The sequence below is a fragment of the Balaenoptera musculus genome, chromosome 9, assembly GCF_009873245.2.
Source record: "Balaenoptera musculus isolate JJ_BM4_2016_0621 chromosome 9, mBalMus1.pri.v3, whole genome shotgun sequence".
Classification (NCBI taxonomy): domain Eukaryota; kingdom Metazoa; phylum Chordata; class Mammalia; order Artiodactyla; family Balaenopteridae; genus Balaenoptera; species Balaenoptera musculus.
This window is the reverse complement of record NC_045793.1, coordinates 48,685,338-48,705,392: the sequence shown is the minus strand read 5'-3', so window position 1 is coordinate 48,705,392 and position 20,055 is coordinate 48,685,338. Positions and strand designations below refer to the sequence as shown.

General features: G+C 41.0%; 1 protein-coding gene and 1 pseudogene across 5 annotated transcripts in view; one reads left to right on the top strand and one right to left on the bottom strand.

Moving 5' to 3' along the window:
• Positions 1-20,055, top strand: part of CREB5 (cAMP responsive element binding protein 5) — a 406,791-nt gene that overhangs the window by 194,388 nt on the left and 192,348 nt on the right. The window lies entirely within an intron of this gene.
• On the bottom strand, positions 2,979-8,810 carry LOC118901120 (annotated as a pseudogene).

The window sequence follows — 20,055 nt, the reverse complement described above, 5'->3', positions numbered from 1 at the left end:
TGGGTATGAAGGAACCATGGATACGGAGGGCCAACTAAAAGTTATAGCAGATTTCTGACTGCATAGAGGGTCAATGCCCCCAACTCCCACGTTGTTTCAGAGTCGACTGTACCATGGAGTATTATTCAGCCATAACAAAGAAGGAAATCCTGTCTTTTGTAACAACATGGATAGACTTAAAACACTAACCCATAGATACAGAGAACGGACTGGTGGTGGCCAGAGGTGAGGGTAGGGGTTGGGGAGGGGAGGGGAGCACATGAGTGAAGGTGGTCAAAAAATACCCAAAATGTATATGTATTGGAGCTGGAGGATAAAACTACTCCAGAAATGTGTAAAAAGTGGAACCACATGACTGAATGTAAGGGGAAATAGGGAGAAGAAAGAGAAGAAGAGAAGAGAAGAAAGAAGAAAGAGAAAAGAGAAGAGAGGAGAAGAAGAAAGAAAGACATACATAGTATGTCCTCTGAGTGGGAGCGAAACAGTGTGTACATACATGTGCTGGGGGCATGTGAGGCCTTCCAGGGACTGGAAAGTGCAAATTCGTCTAGCACACTCATTGCCAGGAGGACCCAATCCATAATAACAGACTGCCTGCCACATGAGAAAATTGTACCATATTTCAACTGCTGCCTAATGGATCTGTAAAACCTTAAACCAGGTGGATCTCTGAGTTTTAACGAAGTACACAACTCTGCGTTAGTTATGGGACCAAACTCTGGAAGTATGATGCATTGGAAGGGAAGTGGTTTTATGCTTTCTTCTTTGTCAAAACGAAATGATAAAGACCACTGACTTACCCAAAGGAAGACCAGTGCCCATAGATTTTTTTTTTTTATCATGTGCATACTTGAAAAGATTTTCTCCTAACAAAATAAAAGAGGCAGACTTGGGATTTGGCTTGCTTTTAGAGCTCACAGCAGTACAGTTAAACTGAATTTCTCTTCCTCCCTCTGGCTTCCTTTGTTTTTCTCCAGACTTAGCGCTTTGAAACAAACACTGAACAGTACGGGACATGGTATTTCCTGGGTAATGTCACTGACTGTGAGCTTTGTTTATTAAGCATGACATTAGGGCACTGAGAGATCTTATATGGCTTCCTCTTGTACCATACAGGTTACACACACACACGCACACACACACCCACACACATACACACACAGGCTCCTTTTGCCCTTCATTTTGGTTGTCTTTCCTCACTTTTTAGGAGAAAGCAGGGCAAGGAGTGTTTTCCCCCTTATGTGTGTTCACAGGTTTAATACTTTCCCATTTTCATTTCTCTTTTCTTTCAGTTGTGATTTTTTTAGTAGCGGAGGGGTGAGGGAGGTCGAGGAGTGTAGGTGGAAGGATAGGACTTTAGCAGTAAAATGCCAGAAAGACCCTTTTGGCAGTACCATAAGAAATTATGTTTTATTATGGTTTAAAACATGAATGGGGGGAGGGAAATGTTAAAGGGGAAATACTGTGTAATTGAAGCTGCTTACTAGTCTATGGTCAGAGCCAGGCAGAATTTGGTTGGCAAGGGCGCTGCTCTAAGATGTCATTTGATATCAATCCCAGCCTCCCTGCCTCCCTGGCCCCTGTCTTTCCTCCTTCCCCACAGTACATGACCAGATTAAAATCCAGGATGTAAGGACTTGTATCATTGACCCTAAAACTGTTGTAGAAAATCAGATTCCATTGTTCACTCCTTCAGAAGTCATTACTGCTTTTCTTAAAAGAGGTCTCTGAAATTCCTGAGGGCATGGGGCAACTTGATGGTTGACATGTGTTGATACATGAGTAATCTTTAGGTCAATAAAGGTTACTGATAGGGACTCGTTGGTTATATGTAAGTTTAAGTATTGGCTCAAATATGAGAAGAATAGGGTCTCTACATTTCTTCTTAAATTACCTTAATTTAAAAGAGAAGATTTTTAAGTTATTGGCGTAAAAATTGATCAGTTGTAATTATTCATCTGTGTTCATTCGTAATCTATGACCTACTTGTATATCATGCTATCTCTGTGGTTATAATAAGAAAGTCAAATAACTCTTCCTGGAGCTTACCATTTAAAGCAAGATGTCAGAGGCATAATTTTATTTTTAGTTATTTATTTTGTTAACGTCTTTATTGGAGTATAATTGCTTTACAATGGTATGTTAGTTTCTGCTGTATAACAAAGTGAATCAGCTATACACATACATATATCCCCATATCTCCTCCCTCTTGCGTCTCCCTCCCACAGAGGTGTAACTTTAAATGGCCGTGCAGATACATCATTCTAGAAAGTTAGACCTGAGGTAGTTACGCAACCATGATCAGCAGGAAGCAGTGATAATTTGAATTAGTACAGTAGTTCTTGAGTAGTAGGTTGTTTGTTTACCTTTTGAGAAATGTGTGCTTTTCTGACTCGTGCATTTTAGACATAGCTTTGTTTTAGGTCCTAGGTCTATGGGACAGTTTGTCCTTTGCTTTGCAGCCATTTGTGCTGGACTGCCTATAGTTTCCATCTTGATGAATTTCTAGGCCCTGAGCTCACCTGCTCCTAGGCTCCTTAGCTCTAGAAGCACATTTTTTGCAGAATTTGCTCTAGGATGGTGGTTGAGTCCAAAGTGCTTTTTCTATCCTTTACATGGCATATGGGATGGGCTTATGCACCCAAAGAGCCTGGGTACTATTGTTACATTTGAGTGCCCATTTAGAATATTTGTTGAATGAGCTCAGTGTCTGGGAAGGATAGGAAATATTGAGCTATCCCTTAGCCTAATGAAAAAGGTAGTTTTTATTTTTATTTATTTGTTTTAAAAGGTAGTTTTTAAGTAGAATAATCCTCTTATGTGTATTTTGATTTTGATTTGATTTTGTCTTTAGGCTAGAGAGAGTTGTATGACAGGATTTTTTCTTTCCTCCTGCCATAACTCTGTGCAATGAGCTGGTTTTCTCCTTTTGTTTCAGATCTGTCAGGGACCAAGGCCACCTGGTTGAGTTGGATGCACTAGGGTGTGTGGTGGTCACTGGGTCTCCTGCAGTCAGCAGCAGCGGTGGCTGAGTAGGAAGGCTTCATGCTCGTTGTGGTCAGAGCCCACAGCTTTCGAACCCAGCCTGGTGACTGGGCTCTGCCACCAGTGTCGGGGGGGGAGGTGGCAGAGAGATGAGCGTGTGGGGTCAGAGGGGGCAGGCGGAAAAATCGGCTAATGGACCATCGATCACCCGAGGTTACCGTTGTGAGGGGGACCTTGGGGAGCCCGGAATCTGTGCCCTAGTGTCAGATAATGTTGATTCAAGGGGCCAAAGCTTAATGTTGTTCTCAACCAAGAGTTGGAAGCTCTCCAAGGGCGTCTTCGAGGGCCTTTGTCGTTTTCCTTTTCTTGAGCAGCTTCTCCCTCACCGGCCTCCCAAGCGTTGCAACTCATGCCGTCAGGTCTTCAGTTCTGTCCTTTCAGGCCCTGGAGTCCATCTTTTCTGGTACATGTTTAAAGGCTGTAGCAGTGTCTACCGTTTATTCATCTTGGGCTTCTTTCTGTGTCCCACTCTGCCAGCTGGGTGAGCAGGGGCAGCTGGCAGCAAGGGAAGGGGCCAGAGGGAAGGTGGTGAAAGGCGTGCTCAGAGGGATCTGGCTTTGGTTTTTCCAGAGTTTGATAGCGTTCGGCTTAGTGACCACAATTCAATTATAAGCACCACACAGCCATCCTGAGTGACTATATTCTTGCCAAAAACTGCTGTGTAAAGGCGGCTGCATTTTTGTTATCCTTGCCTGATGGATTTTTAAGTATATTAACCACATACATTCACACAAAGGGGAAAATTTACTACCTAAACAGGGGGACCTAAAATCCCCCAGGCTAAATAAACCCAATGAAAACACAAGAACTGCATTTACAGGCCTCCCAAAGATAAGAATTCAACCTTTAAAAAGGTTCCTTCAAATGAAAAATGGATGGTGGAGCTGCTAATGGCCCAGTAACCTAGGAATGTAACTCTTCCCTAATGTGCAAGGCCCTCGGATCTGTTCCAGCTTCTCGGGATAGAGGATTTTCACCCCAGGCTTCTGCACAGGTCTGGGCCTGGAAGGTCCCGTTGTGGCCTTCAAGATTTTACGACCACCTTGGAGGGCAGACCATCTTGGCAGTTTTGCGTTGCCTCTGTTTCGTGTGCGTGTGCGTGTGCGTGCGTGTGTGTGTGTATGTGTAAAAGAGAGAGAGAGCTTCCTGTGTGTGTCAGTCTATGGGGAGAGAGGCAAGGGCCAAGGTAGGGGAGAGTGTGTATATCTCCAGCGTTTTCCAGTTAGAATTTGGTTGAGGTGGGAGACTGAAGGGAACTTAGTCTTCTGAAACAGTGGGAGATGTAAGTCTTCTTCTTAAGCTTACAGGAAGAGTTAGGAAGCTAAGAATTTACCTAGTAGAATCACTCCTGCATGTGTTTCTCTGCAGAAATAGGTTATCCATTAGGGCAAATGTGAGGCAATAGATCTCGCCCAGCACGTTCTCAGACTTCTGGTGGTATGGAGGGTCTCTGAAGCTCGCTACCAGTAAATCCTGCCACTATATTAAGGACAAGTCACAACATGCAGGTGAATTCATGTCTCTGTTGTAAATCATTTGAATATTATTTTTAAATAAATATGGTGGGTGGGGAAAGGGGTTAATTACAAAGGGGGTGAGGGAATTTTTTGAGGCGATGGAACTCTTCTATATCTTGGTTGTGGTAGCAGTTACATGACTCTATGCATTTGTCAAATTTCATAGAACTGCAATATTAAGAAGGGTGAATTTTACCATCTGTAAATTGTAACTCAACAAACCTGACCTCCCTAAAATTACAAATGAATAAATAAATAATGAATGAATGAATATTTCTTTCACTTGTCTCCTTGCTGCTTTGCCAGCCAACCAGCCCTTTAGACGGTGCCTCCTTTTCAAAGGAAGGACACCACGTGGTCAGCTCCAGCCTATGAGCTCATGATGCCAGTAAAGCTGTTCCAGAAAAACCAAAGATGGTGTGCATTTCCTTCTGGGGCAGATGACCTAATCCTCCAGGTAGCAATGCCCTTGTATGGTTAGCACAGGTAGGGAAATACTTAGCTTCATGCTGACTCACCAGGTAAAGAATCATCTCTCTGAATGAGTCAGAATCACAAATGTGTTCTGTACAGTCTCATGTGTGCTGCATTGTGAAAGACTCAAAGCACCAATGAGGGCAGACGCTTGCAGGTCTCACTGGCCCTATATGGATAACAGCCGCAGTCTGCAGCTCTCCCATTTCCTGGCATGGTCCTATTGAATTCAAGCCCTCTAGCTCAGTCAATCACATACCCAGTTAGGTACAGGAGAAACTTATTTAAATTTATGCTCTACTAATGTTGTTTATTCAGTTCTAGGTAAACCTAATAATTGTAGAATAAAATGTTTCAATGTTAAGTATATTTCTGGACGTATTTCTGGAAAGGAGGTTGTGTGTGTGTGTGTTTGTATGTGTGTGTGTGTGTGTGTGTGTGTGTAAGGATACAGAGTTAAAACAGGTTCGGGTAATGTAAAATACCACAAAAAGTAGGGGTTTCCAAGGAAAACATGGGGAAACGCTGTAGGAGAATCTAATGTATGCTATAGCTTTTAAAAGGAAACATTAATAGTGAAACATGCCCTCAAAGGGCAAGTCAGTAATAAATTTCGTGTCAGAAATTACCTGTCAGTAGGATTATGTTAAATAATGTTGAATTGTTATTAGTTGGAAGGGAAAGAGGAGAGTAACTTTCTCAAAAGTGTTCAAAGAGTGTCATGTTTCACACACAAATCCCATTATTGTTTAACAGGACTTTTGTGCTTAACCCTTCTCCAAGATGTATTGAAAATTTTGACCATTTTAGTTCATTCTCCAAATACAGTCATTAAGGAAAAGAAGCCAAAGTTTCTATGCAGGAATTTGGAATTACCCAGAGGACTAGTGTATCTGATTAGACATCCATTGTAGAGTGTCCTGATTGATAAATGTATGCCTGCTTGCTGGAACCACAAAGAAAAATATCTTCACTTCTTTGCCTCAGCAAAGCAGTAATGAAATAGTGGGGGCCTCACCATTTCAACATTTTGAGCATTTTGCTTGTTTTGGCCAAATAACTAAAAATATAGTTTCCCCTTGAAGAAAGTTTCATTGCAAATGTGTGAATTTTTAAGGTTCACTGCAATATATTTGGTCTGAAACTGAGTCCACTCATTGAGCCAGGGCCCAGAACCCCACCCTAGATTCAAAGAAGATGGGAACTACCGGGAACAGAGTGGGAGACACAGCTGAGGCTTAAATGTGAGCTAACACATTGTCACGGGGCTTTTTACAAAGGGCTGCTTATGACTCATAGGTGTCAAATCATCAAGTCATTACTCCTAGAATAAAAGATCACTTCAACTTTATGTGAACGGAATGAAGGGTGATTGCTCCATTGGATTTGGGTTTTTGAAGGACAAAGTTAGAGGTAAGCTTTGGGATCCCTCCATGTACTTTGATTTGACCCCTTGATTACTGATCATTACCTACCTTGGGTCCCTTTTGGAAACAGTCATATTTGATGACATATTTGACTTCATGACATTCAGACAAGATCTTGCCAGTGAGTGACTGGCTGAGTGCATTAGGCATTTGTGGAGATCTTTATTTCTTCAGGTCAGCAAATCTCAATATTTGTAAATTACCCCAGCAGTAATTTACAAATGGTCTTGGAGTGGCTTAGAGTCATAGATAAACTTTCCAGTGTGCAAGCCACTGCATCCTTTGGGGGCAACTTAGAATCCAGGGAGGCTTCTTGCCAGCCTGGAGCATTCTGATCTGCTTCAGGAATGCTGTCTTGAGGGTGAGTACCCTGGCATTTCAAAGCTTGTTCAGATGGCAGTCATTTGTGCTAACCATTTGGGATTTAATCTTGCAGTTATGGAAAGATCTTTTAATTACATTGCAAAATATATAATTTCATAATGTCCTGTTATGATTAGTTACAACATACAGAGGCTAGGCTGCTGCTGTCACTCATAATATACTTGGTGAGACCAAGACCAAGTCAGTGAGACCATGCTTTTTCATGAGATACCACCCTCACCACCAGCAGGTTTCCTGTCCTGGTGTAATCTTGCTTCAATCGAAAAGGGTTGGATACTCTTGTTATCACTTCCGAGAGATTCCTCATGCTCCAGTCATAATGAGGGACACCTGCATTTCCAAAAGCTTCTTACCTTCATGTGAAATCCCTTCCTGGATTTTAGCATTTTTTTAAAACAATTAAGCAAAAGTATCTTATGTTATAATTGTGAACAAAACTTCTTAAATATTTTAATTATAGAAATTTCAAATATTATGTAAATACAAAGATCAGGATAATGACCCAGCATGAACCTACCACCCAACTTAAACAATTATCAGCTCACAACTGGTCATGTTTCATCGGTGTCTCTACCCACTTCCAGCCTCTCCCAAGGTTATTTGAAGCATATCCCAGATATCACAGCATTTTATCCATAAGTATTTCAGCACGTAAGTATGAAAGTTAAGTATTCTTTAAAGAAAAGTAACCATGATACCATATTTTCACCTAAGAAGTTACCCACAGTTTCTTAATATTTTAAAATATCCTTCAAATTTCCTTGTTTGTTTCATAGGATTTTTGCCCTTTATTTTTTTAATTAATTAATTCGCTTTATATTTATTATATAAAAATGCTACAGTGGTGGCCATAGATGGAGCCTGGGCTCTCTACAGGGAGACTCTGGTGTGAGTCTGTAGGAGATGTCCCTGGATTCCTGATAGGGGGACTTGGTGAACACGGTCTCTTTTCAGAGGTCAGGGTGAGAGAGCTGTAAGTCTTGGAGATGGCATCATAGTTGCCCAGGTTGGCAGTGCAGCCCCTGGCCGAGGTGTGACAGTCATCCATACTGGCCATCAGCAGCAACTTCTTGAGTGCAGAGGCCAAGATGATGCCAGTGCCTGTGGGGGTGGGAAGAGGCACTCAGCATGGAGGCTGGTGCCTCGCAGGGACAGTGTGGGACCTGCCTGTCTTCTTCTCCCAGTAGCATTGCCGCAGGGGGACGGTGGAGAGCTTGACCAGGATGATGGCCCCTAGGATGGCCCTGGCAACCTCCTTGGAGCACTTAATACTCAGACCGACATGGCCATTGTAGTCCCAGATGGCAACAGAACCTGGTCCACTGGCTAGCGTAGGTCTCCTTTTGCATGGACATAATCTTCAAAACCTCATCCTTGGGGCACATCCCCAGGAGAAAGTCAGTGATTTCAGATTCCTTGATGGGAAAGGAGAAGAGAGAAATCTCCTCCAGGGATTTGGTCTCCCTGTCCTTGATCAGGTGGCCCAGCTCGGCCTTGCTTCCTTGAACTCTGTGATGCGGGCTGGGCTGCTGCTGCAGCCAGGAGTACCCCAGGAGTACGGGTGTACCTCTGCCATCTGGTGCTTTCCCAGATAAGTGCCCTTTATTTTAATTGGGCCTGAAATAAGGTCTGTACATTAAAATTGGTTGACATGTCTTCTTAGATGCTTTTAAGTCACAAATCTGTTCCCCCCCCCTTTTTTTTTGTTTTGCCTTGAAATTTATTTGTTGAAGAGTTTGTAGAGTTTTGTACAAAGTGAATATTGTTGATTCCATTTTCATGGTGTCAGTTTAGCAAGTTCCTTTGTTTCTTGTATTTCTCATAATTTGGTAACTCGGGCTTTCTAGACTTCATTTAGCATCAAGTTCAGTTTTTTGACAAGAGTACTTCATAGGCAATGTGGGATACTTCTGTCAGGAGGCACCAAAATCTGCTCGTCTCTCTTTGGGATGCTGGCAGTCATTGACAATCCTCGCCTAGATCCATTAGTTCTTTGGGGATTGCAAAATGGTGAAGTATATTTCTGTCATTCCTTCTTCACTTATTAGCTGGAATACTTCTGTAAGGAGGACCTACCTTCAACTATGTGACTACCTGGAAGTCCAGTTCAAAACTTCCTACAGTCTGTGGCTCATTTATTTTAATGTCAGAGAGATGTCCTTTTACCCAGTAAGTACCCAGAAACAACCCTTCACCTGTAAAAGCCTGTAGCATGCAGCAGGAAAAACCAAGCCAGGACCTCAGGAGTCATGACTGTACCTCTGAGATCTGTATGATGTTGGACAAGCTATGTAATTTCTTAGAGCTGGCAGGTTCCAGGCCCCTACCTACACTTCAACCAGAGAAGCAGTTTTTTCTTAATTTCATTTGAACAAATCAAGCCATGACTTTTAAAAAATAATTTATTTTATTGAAGTGTAGTTGATTTACAATGTCATGTTAATTTCTACTGTACAGCAAAGTGATTCAGATATATATATATATATATTATTTTTCATATTCTTTTCCATTATGGTTTATCACAGGATATTGAATGTAGTTCCCTTTGTTATACAGTAGGACATTGTTGTTTATCCATTCTATATATAATAGTTTGCATCTGCTAACCCCAAACTCCCAGTCCATCCCTCCTCTAACCCCCCCTCCCCTTTGGCAACCACAAGTTTGTTCTCTATGTCTATGAGTCTGTTTCTGTTTCGTAGATAAGTTCATTTGTGAGGCCATGGCTTTTAAAAATCGTATATCGTCTATCACTAAGGTCTCTTTCAGCTAAGACATTTATGATTTTCATTTAGGATAAAAAATATATAAGTTCCCATCAGGATATTTAGGATCCAGTGACCATGAAGAGCTAAGCGTTATTTCTAAGAGTGTGTTATTTCATTTATTCATCCATCAGTTCAGTAGTTCATTTATATTTTTATTCTTTAAGCAAAGGTTTATGCTATCTAAGTCGCTATAAAGTCTAAAGCTTGAGAGTGGGCATTGTGGGCAGTGACCTTTAGGGGATCTCCTGGGGGTACCATTCTTGAAGCCTCAGCCTGAAGTTCAGAGAGTTGAGGAAAGGATACTGGAATTCTTGGAAGTCTTTATTGGCATCATCCATAAGAATGATTCCATGTACTTGAGAACTGTATTTGGAATTCTACCCATGGAAAGCCTCCACAGGGGAGCCAGTGTAGGGGATGCTTAACAATATCCCTGAGAGGGAAAAGCAATTCAGAAGAACATCTGAAGAACTCTCGTTAACTGTTTACATGACGAAGTTAATCTCAAATTGTAGAGGAAAAATACAGTAAACGATCCTACTTCGAAACTCCTTGTCCAGCTGTCCCTCAGTTCTCTGTGCAGAGAACTCTCATGCATACAACTAATGAGTGAGTACAGGTTAGAAGTGCAAAATCTAGTTTTAGCACAGTCCCAGGTTCCAAATAGCAAATGTGGACTCTGCTTTCTCATTAGTGCTCCTGAAATTCCTCTCTGGGTACGTGTATTCAGAGTGGCTCAGGTCGAGGGGGTGAGTAGAAGGAAGAAAGCAGAAAACACAATTCCAAAATCCGCCATGGGAATCACGCTGGCTTGTGACAGAAGGAGCACAAAAATAAAGTCAACAGTTCTCACCTCTGAAACTAGGAGCAAATGGGGGCTTCCCTGCATCACAGTTTCACTCAGTACTTAGTCACAGAAGGTGCTCTGCTCCCCTGGCACTTAATTTAATAATGGGAGCAGTTCCTGGCAGGAGATGTTATGAAACAACCTTAAGCATAAGAGGGGGAAAAAAGAGCAGTGCTTCATTTCACAAATTCGGAGCCTTTCTTGGAGGCCGTGAAGTTCTCAGTTCAAGTTAATTATTGCCAACCAATATTTATTTATTCACTTGATGAATATTTATTGAGTGGCTCTTTTGAGCAGCATGCGGTGTAGGTGTCACCCTGACACAGAGATGACAAGAGGCAGTCCCTTATAAGCAAAAGGCAGAGACAGTTTGCACAACTCATTATGAAACTAGGCAAACTTTGATAGCTCTGCGTGAAGGGGGTCCAAATGAAAGTTTTATGAGGACATGGTAGGAAGAAATTAGTTCTAGGTGGAGATTGAGAGGTAGCCTAGTAAAGGAGATGGCATTGAAACTGTACTTGGAAAACTGGGTAGAACTCCACTGGGAGAAGCCAGCAGGCATTCAGGATGGAGTATCCACAGTGAACCAGGAAAGGGCGTGGGGAACAGCGGTCCCCACTTGGCATCCATGTCTTCCTAAAGACATTAGAGCTTGGAGTCCATGTGTATGCCGCTGGGTGAGAGCATGATGCTGTAGGAAAAGGAGGAGATATTTTTTTGTTTCCTTCATTTGTATCAACTGCACTCCTACCGATCTTGTCAGAAATCACATGTCATCTCAAACTCTGAAAAAATTCATTTCATTCTGTTTTTTACCCTGCATCAACACATCTGCTTCTCTGTCAGATGCAACTCTGATTTCAGGACTGGTGAAAGGACTCTAGGCTCCCCTGAGTAGCCACCCACAGTTAGCGGTTGTCCCACTTTTCAGGGCTCCAGGCGGCCTGTGGCTTTGCCCAGGTAATCCTGCAGGACCGGTAGGACCCTCGGATTCTAGATCTATACACAGATAACAGCCACACGCAGCTGGGCCAGGCCTCCCATGCCAGTGAGCACAATCTCCGTGAGCCTCCCCTGAGACGTGGAGACTCACCAGGCCTTGGGTAAACACCCCCCCTTGCTAGACACTAACTTCAACCATTCGATTCCTGCCTAACAAGCTACTAATGGGGTTAGGCTAGGGATCATAATATAAATCACTTTCTTTCTCAGTTTGAGGAGACAGGGTAAATTCCTTACAATAGGAAGGCAGGTATAATTCAGACATTACAACTTTCTCTTCAGCACAGCAGCAGTTATTCTCTAGATGCACAGAGCATTTTATGATTTATAAGGAACTTTCACAGACTTAATCTAATTTGATTCGTGTTACAGGTTTGTCATTATTCCCACTTGCTATATAAAGAAATCGAGAGGCTCATTCATTAAGATAATAAAAATAATGGCTCTCATCAGGCACATTGCCAAGTCTTGTCCTAAGTACTTTACATTTAACTCATGGAAGCCCCTAAATTGTCCTGCAAGGTAGATGGTTTTTGTCCTCATTTTGCTGCCAAAGGAAACAGGCACAGAGGGGTTATATAACTTGCTCGAAGGACCACAGCTAGTAAGTGGGAGAGGTGGGATTTGATCTCAGCCAGCATGGCTCCAAGGTTGCACTAGGTGGCCCATAGCCTGGTTCTGGAAGAGAATGGTTATTCCAAATCTACACTCATCTAGCCCAGAGGATTCCTGGATATCCCAGGGAATGCTCCCCAACGGCAAATGTTTCTGCTGGACAAATGCCTTCTCTCTCTTTGGCCTACTCTAACTCGGGTAGATTTTGAGAGAGCTATTAAGGAGAAAATTGTTTGGTGCCTGCTTATTTTTCCCTGTCATTGGACATTGAGATAGACACCATCCTTTTCAGTAAGGAAACCACACATCTAAACCTGTTCCTGTTTCTCCAGGATGACAATGTAGAAAACCTTGGGAACGAGAAGGTGTTTCCATGTTTTGTGGGGAACAGAGGCTCATAGGGAAACAGCACTGGACACAGCACTAGAAAACCTGGATTGTGGTCATGGGCTAAAGGTGTGACCTTGGGCTAGTGGTTGTACCTCTCTGAGCCTCAGCTGTATCAAACAGTGACTCTTTCTGCCTGTCTCATGTTAAAAAAAGAAGATTACAAGAATTACTGTGAAACTGTAGCATACCAAACAAATGTAGTGTGTTACTATTGTCCTTTACAGTTTCTAGCCAGTAGTTTTCTCCTCAAAGCATATCCTTGTACTTCAATGCAAGACTTTGTAAAAAAATGAGATTTGAAAACGGTTTGTAAGCTTCTGCATAATTTAGGCATTATTATAATAAAATGGACTTGATTTAGTGAAGATTTTCAAAACAATAACTTTTAAGATGGTACAGTAATTCATCCCGTATGATTTGAACCAGGGATATATTTAATCTATATAGGTAAGAGAAACAACTTTTGCAATCTTCTCATAGACTCTTCTAGAAAATTCAGAATAAGTCAAACTTTTAAGATTTGAAAAGATTTGCTTTTGAGGAAATTAAATCTTGACAAATGGAAACAATATCGTGAGGTAGTGAAGAGTGTGCGGGCTTCAGAGAAAAGCAGAACTTATCTATAATCAGAAGAGTTGGGCTTGAGTGCTGGTTCCACCACTTACTGTCCTGAGACCTTAGGCAGATTATTGAGTTGCTCTTGGCCTCATTTCCTCACCTGAAAAATGGGTACATAATTATAATTAACTATATAGATGTTTATGAGGATTAAATGAAATAATGCAAGTGAGCATTTAGCATAGTAAATGCTCAAAAATTGTTAGCTTTTTCTGAAAAAAATTGCATATTATAGAATTCCCTTCTTTAAGCCTGAATACACCATATTTTCATTATCCATTTATCTGTCGATGGACATTTAGGTTGTTTCCACATCATGGCTATTGCTAACAATGCTGCAGTGAACATGGGAGTGCTAAAATCTCTTTGAAATTTTGATTTCCATTCTTTTGAGTAAATACTCAGCAGTGGGATTACTGGATCATATGGTAGTTCTTTTTTTTTTTGAACTTCTGTACTGTTTTCTTTTTAACATCTTTATTGGAGTATAATTACTTTACAATGATGTGTTAGTTTCTGCTTTATAACAAAGTGAATCAGCTATACTTATGCATAATCCCCATATCTCCTCCCTCTTGCATCTCCCTCCCATCCTCCCTATCCCACCCCTCTAGGAGGTCACAAAGCACCGAGCTCATCTCCCTGTGCTATGCGGCTGCTTCCCACTAGCTATCTATTTTACATTTGGTAGTGTATATATGTCCATGCCATTCTCTCACTTTGTCCCAGCTTACCCTTCCCCCTCCCCGTGTCCCCAAGTCCATTCTCTACGTCGACGTCTTTATTCCTGTCCTGCCCCTAGGTTCTTCAGAACCAATTCCTTTTTTTTTAGATTCCATATATGTGTGTTAGCATACGATATTTGTTTTTCTCTTTCTGACTTACTTCACTCTGTATAACAGACTCTAGGTCCATCCACCTCACTACAAATAACTCAATTTCATTTCTTTTTATGCCTGAGTAATATTCCATTGTATATATGTGCCACATCTTCTTTATCCATTCATCTGTCAATGGACATTTAGGTTGCGTCCATGTCCTGGCTATTGTAAATAGAGCTGCAAGGAACATTGTGGTACATGACTCTTTTTGAATTATGGTTTTCTCAGGGTATGTGCCCAGTAGTGGGATTGCTGGGTCGTATGGTAGTTCTGTTTTTACTTTTTTAAGGAACCTCCATACTGTTCTCCATAGTGGCTGTATCAATTTACATTCCCACCAACAGTGCAAGAGGGTTCCCTTTTCTCCACACCCTCTCCAGCATTTATTGTTTGTAGATGTTTTAATGATGGCCATTCTGACTGGTGTGAGGTGATACCTCATTGTAGTTTTGATTTGCATTTCTCTAATGATTAGTGATGTTGAGCATCCTTTCATGTGTTTGTTGGCAATCTGTATATCTTCTTTGGAGAAATGTCTATTTAGGTCTTCTGCCCATTTTTGGATTGGGTTGTTTGTTTTTTTGATATTGAGCTGCATGAGCTGCTTGTAAATTTTGAAGATTAATCCTTTGTCAGTTGCTTTGTTTGCAAATATTTTCTCCCATTTTGAGGGCTGTCTTTTCATCTTGTTTATGGTTTCCTTTGCTGTGCAAAAGCTTTTAAGTTTCATTAGGTCCCATTGGTTTATTTTTGTTTTTAATTCCATTTCTCTAGGAGGTGGGTCCAAAAGGATCTTGCTGTGATTTATGTCATAGAGTGTTCTGCCTATGTTTTCCTCTAAGAGTTTTATAGTGTCTGGCCTTACAGTTAGGTCTTTAGTCCATTTTGAGTCTATTTTTGTGTATGGTGTTAGGGAGTGTTCAAATTTCATTCTTTTACATGTAGCTGTCCAGTTTTCCCAGCACCACTTATTGAAGAGGCTGTCTTTTCTCCATTGTATATATTCTTGCCTCCTTTATCAAAAATAAGGTGACCATATGTGTGTGGGTTTATCTCTGGGCTTTCTATCCTGTTGCATTGACCTATATTTCTGTTTTTGGGCCAGTACCATACTGTCTTGATTACTGTAGCTTTGTAGTATAGTCTGAAGTCCGGGAGCCTGATTCCTCCAGCTCCGTTTTTGTTTCTCGAGATTGCTTTGGCTATTCGGGGTCTTTTGTGTTTCCATACAAATTGTGAATTTTTTTGTTCTAGTTCTGTGAAAAATGCTGTTGGTAGTTTGATAGGGATTGCATTGAATCTGTAGATTGCTTTGGGTAGTACAGTCATTTTCACAATGTTGATTCTTCCAATCCAAGAACATGTTATATCTCTCCATCTGTTTGTATCATCTTTAATTTCTTTCATCAGTGTCTTAGAGTTTTCTGCATACAGGTCTTTTGTCTCCTTAGGTAGGTTTATTCCTAGGTATTTTATTTATTAACTTTTTGTTACAGTGGTAAATGGGACTGTTTCCTTAATTTCTCTTACAGATTTTTCATCATTAGTGTATAGGAATGCAAGAGATTTCTGTGCATTAATTTTGTATCCTGCTACTTTACCAATTCATTGATTAGCTCTAGTAGTTTTCTGGTAGCATCTTTAGGATTCTCTATGAATAGTATCATGTCATCTGCAAACAGTGACAGCTTTACTTCTTCTTTTCCGATTTGGATTCCTTTTATTTCTTTTTCTTCTCTGATTGCTGTGGCTAAAACTTCCAAAACTATGTTGAGTAATAGTGGTGAGAGTGGACAACCTTGTCTTGTTCCTGATCTTAGAGGAAATGGTTTCAGTTTTTCACCACTGAGAATGATGTTGGCTGTGGGTTTGTCATATATGGCCTTTATTATGTTGAGGTAAGTGGAACTTCTGTACTGTTTTCTATCAAGCTGCACCATTCTATATTCTCACCAACAATGTGCAGGGTTTCCAACTTTTCCACAGCCCTGCCAGCACTTGTCTTTGGTTTTTTTGATAATAGCTGCCATGACAGGTGTGAGGTGTTAATCTCATTGTGGTTCTGATTCGCATTTCCCTGATGATTAGTGACATTGAGCATTTTTTCACATACATGTTGGCCAAGAAATTATTATGTTAAGTGAAATGAGCCAGTCACAGAAAGACAAATACAGCATGATTCTGTTTATATGAGGTATCAAAGATAGTTGAATTCATAGAATCAGAGAGTGGAATGGTGGTTGCCAGGGGCTCAGAGAAAGGGGAAGTAGGGAGTTCCTAATCAATCAGCATAAAGTGTCAGTCAAGCAAGATGAGTAAGCTCTAGAGATCTGCTGTACAACATTGTACTAATAGTCAACAACAATGTATAATAAAGTGTAATAATAATAATATGTAATAATGTGTAATAAAATGTAATAATATACTTAAAAATTTGTTAAGAGGTTATATCTTATGTTAAGTGTTCTTACAACAATAAAGTAAAATTTTTTTAATTTTAAAGTAAAAATGGCCCTGAAAATTGAGAAGGTCTGACCCTGATTCTAAATACAGGAAAAAATATGAATATGGCTATTCAGATCATCCTCACAGAACTGGTCAGTTCTTAAGATTGATATGATATAAGCCTAGTAATACATTTTTGAATTAGATATAGTATTGGCTAGTGACCTTTTGATAATGCTTAAATAAGAGATTCATCAATAAGGAATAATTGGAAAGGAGGAAGAAAAGGTATTAACATGGTAAATTATTTTGCACAGATCTATTAATAACAGGACCCTGGTGCCTTACTAGGTAAGCACCCAAACAGTCTTCTGACATCATTTCTAGAATAGGATGGTCTCACTAAACCCCAGATTTGGGTCTCCAGGAAGCTTCCATCTTAAATTAAATCCTACTCAATAGTAAATAGATTTTGATTTAATATCCTTGAACTGATGAGTTTGCTTAGATTACTGTATGATTTAAACAATAAATAAAAGTTGTCTCCATCAAACATATAGTTGGAACCGAATCAGTGAAAGACTTAAAATTAATAGATCAGTGGAGCAGTCAATGCCAAGTCTCTGATTTATTCTCTGTTATTGAGGTAGCAGAAATAGAAGGAACCTACTCTTTGGAAATGCCAAAAATCACTGTTCCTGAACCCTTTATGCTAATATTGTTGAGGTCTTTGTTTTGGAGCCATCTGATGAGAAAAGCTACCTTATAGGGAATTCCTTTAATTTCTTCAGTAACTAAATCCACTTGGAAGAGGTGGTTCCATTTATACCAAGTGTCTTAGTGAACAGTGCTACTAAAGAATTCTACTATTAAAGGGAATATTCTAGAGCCTACTCTTCCTATGAAATCACACCCACCAAGGTCATGTCTTGGTATCACCAGATCTTCACACAGGACTGGCACCTAATAAAGATCATTATTGTCTCCAGAAGGAATCTTCTTTAAGTGATGAAGGTGTTCATAGGGTAACAGTTTCTAACTACAATTTATATTTGGCCTTATGGAGATACTAGGAACCATATATCCAGGAAATACCTATACCATTCACTTTTCCATACCTGGCCCCAGGCTCCCCCTTATTGTCACCCAGAGCCATCATGGTGAAGAGGAAAGAGGCCACAGATTAACCTACATTTAATAATATGCTTAGGGGCTTCCCTGATGGCGCAGTGGTTGAGAATCTGCCTGCCAATGCAGGGGACACGGGTTCGAGCCCTGGTCTGGGAAGATCCCACATGCCGCGGAGCAACTAGGCCCGTGAGCCTCAACTACTGAGCCTGCACGTCTGGAGCCTGTGCTCCGCAACAAGAGAGGCCGCGACAGTGAGAGGCCCGCGCACCGCGATGAAGAGTGGCCCCCGCTCGCCGCAACTAGAGAAAGCCCTCGCACAGAAACGAAGACCCAACACAGCCATAAATAAATAAATAAATAAATAAGTAAATACAAAAAAATAATATGCTTATCCAGCCAGCCACTTTAGAGTCACGAAGACCCAACACAGCCATAAATAAACAAATAAATAAATAAATAAACAAATAAAATAATATGCTTATCCAGCCAGCCACTTTAGAATCAAGAGATGTCTGTAAAGATTGCTGTGTCCTCTGCTATAGAAATGCCATTAACCAAAGAGATAATCAAATGAAAAAGAATTAAATGAAAATCTATGATCCACCTACTATTGAAGATGAAGGAATGCTTGCTGGCATTAACATTTTACAAAACCAGTGAGGTGTCCCTGAATTAATTTCACCTAAATCTAGTCCCAAATTTGGAATTGAAGTCTAATCGAAAAAGTTATATTAAATCTCTATTTCCAAAAGAATTTCAGAATGGTGTGGACATTTCCACATGCCTAATATGGCAACATCTCCTGAGGGCCCTCAGAACTGAGTGGCCTTGGAATTGTGTAGTGAGACTAGGGCAGCCCCTAGAGATGTCCAGACTAGGATTAGTCAGAAAGTCCAATCTAGTCTTGGCTGGCCCTGGAGATTCAGAGGGGTCACAGGGAATCCTGCGTCTCTGGTAGAATAATGTTTGCCTTGTCAGGCAGTGTGTAAAAAACTATTGGCACGCAGGGTTACTGAAAAATGCCGAGAGCCAGAAAGTTTGGGTTATGATAGTTATGAACAAAGGAAAGTATTTACAATATCCCCTTGCCCCAAAATAGATTTTAAACACTATACAAGCACAATGGAATGTGTCCATTCATTTCTAAATGGGTCGTCTCCTACCCCCATGTTTAGGTCATAGCTATTTCTAGGCTTTCATGTGACAAGACCTTCACAGACCAAATTCAGTAGTGTCACTTCTGAACCAAGTGGCTGCATGCGCTGTGGTTTTCCCTTGTTTATTTTGTCTTGTTTTATTTTACACAGCTTGTATCACTAGCCTCCCAATCAAGGTCAGTAGATTGAATTCAACCCCATTCGTTTAAAAGAGCGATAAATTCATGCCAGCACCATGATCTCACCCCCCTGAGTAGCAGAATGTGGCCGTGCTGTGCTGTGAAGTCAGCCTTCCAGACGCAAGTGTTCAGTGTGACCCTGAAACCACACCTGAAAGACAGGATGGTGTCGTCATACCAACACGTGTTCTGACTTCAGCCTCATTTATGAAGGGCAACATGTATCCGGAGGTGAAAGAGAAACCTGAAATGGTTGATGTATTGTTATAATTGAGGAAGCGCCTGTAATCTAAATAAACGATATCAATGGAGAAGACTCATCCAAATACCAGCATGGAATTTCCTAATACTTGCTGCCAATTTGCTATCGAGGAGATGGTTAGGAAGTCTCAGGTGGGTGCTAACTGCACAAGGGCCAAAAAGGATCTCATTACCAGGGTGGAGGTCAGTGATGAACACTGTGATATGAAGTCACGTTCCTTGCAGTGCAGCTCTTTGCAGTGTGCGAGGCTGGAGATCTGTGTGCAGGCAATGTCGAATGTTTCCTGTGGGTGGAACTCAGGTGAGGAGAGTGGCAAGTTTCTCTTGTCGCCAGATGAATTCTTATACACATACACACATTCATTCTCTCTCTCTCTCTCTCTCACACACACACACACATGCACACAACACCCTTCCTCCCTCCGATCATATATCCTCTTAAAGATCTTCATTACATCAGCCATGCAGGAAGGGAAAGAAAACCCTTACCAACTTGTAGTCATCACACTTTCCCCTAAGGCAGCTATTACAAGACTATGAAGATGTACTCTAGCAATGAAGGGGCACCCAAAGAGGAGGGAGACTGCACCATCCTATAACAGCTGGGGCTGAAGAGAGCAGAATTACAGCTGGCATTTCTTAAACTTGTATTATGTGTACTGAGTGTTTTATATACATTTTCTTAGTTAATCTTCACATCAACGTCTTGAGGTAGGGACTGTACTTATTTCCATTTTGTAGATGAAGAAATTGAGGCTCAGAGATGTTAAATGACTTATTTATGGTCACACAAATCCACTCTAAACCACTGTACAATGCAAGCCAAAATACTCCCATCTGCTTCTTTATATGAGAATGTATAGAATGACAACTTGTTGTTCTGCACCAAATACAGTCTCTACTTACATATG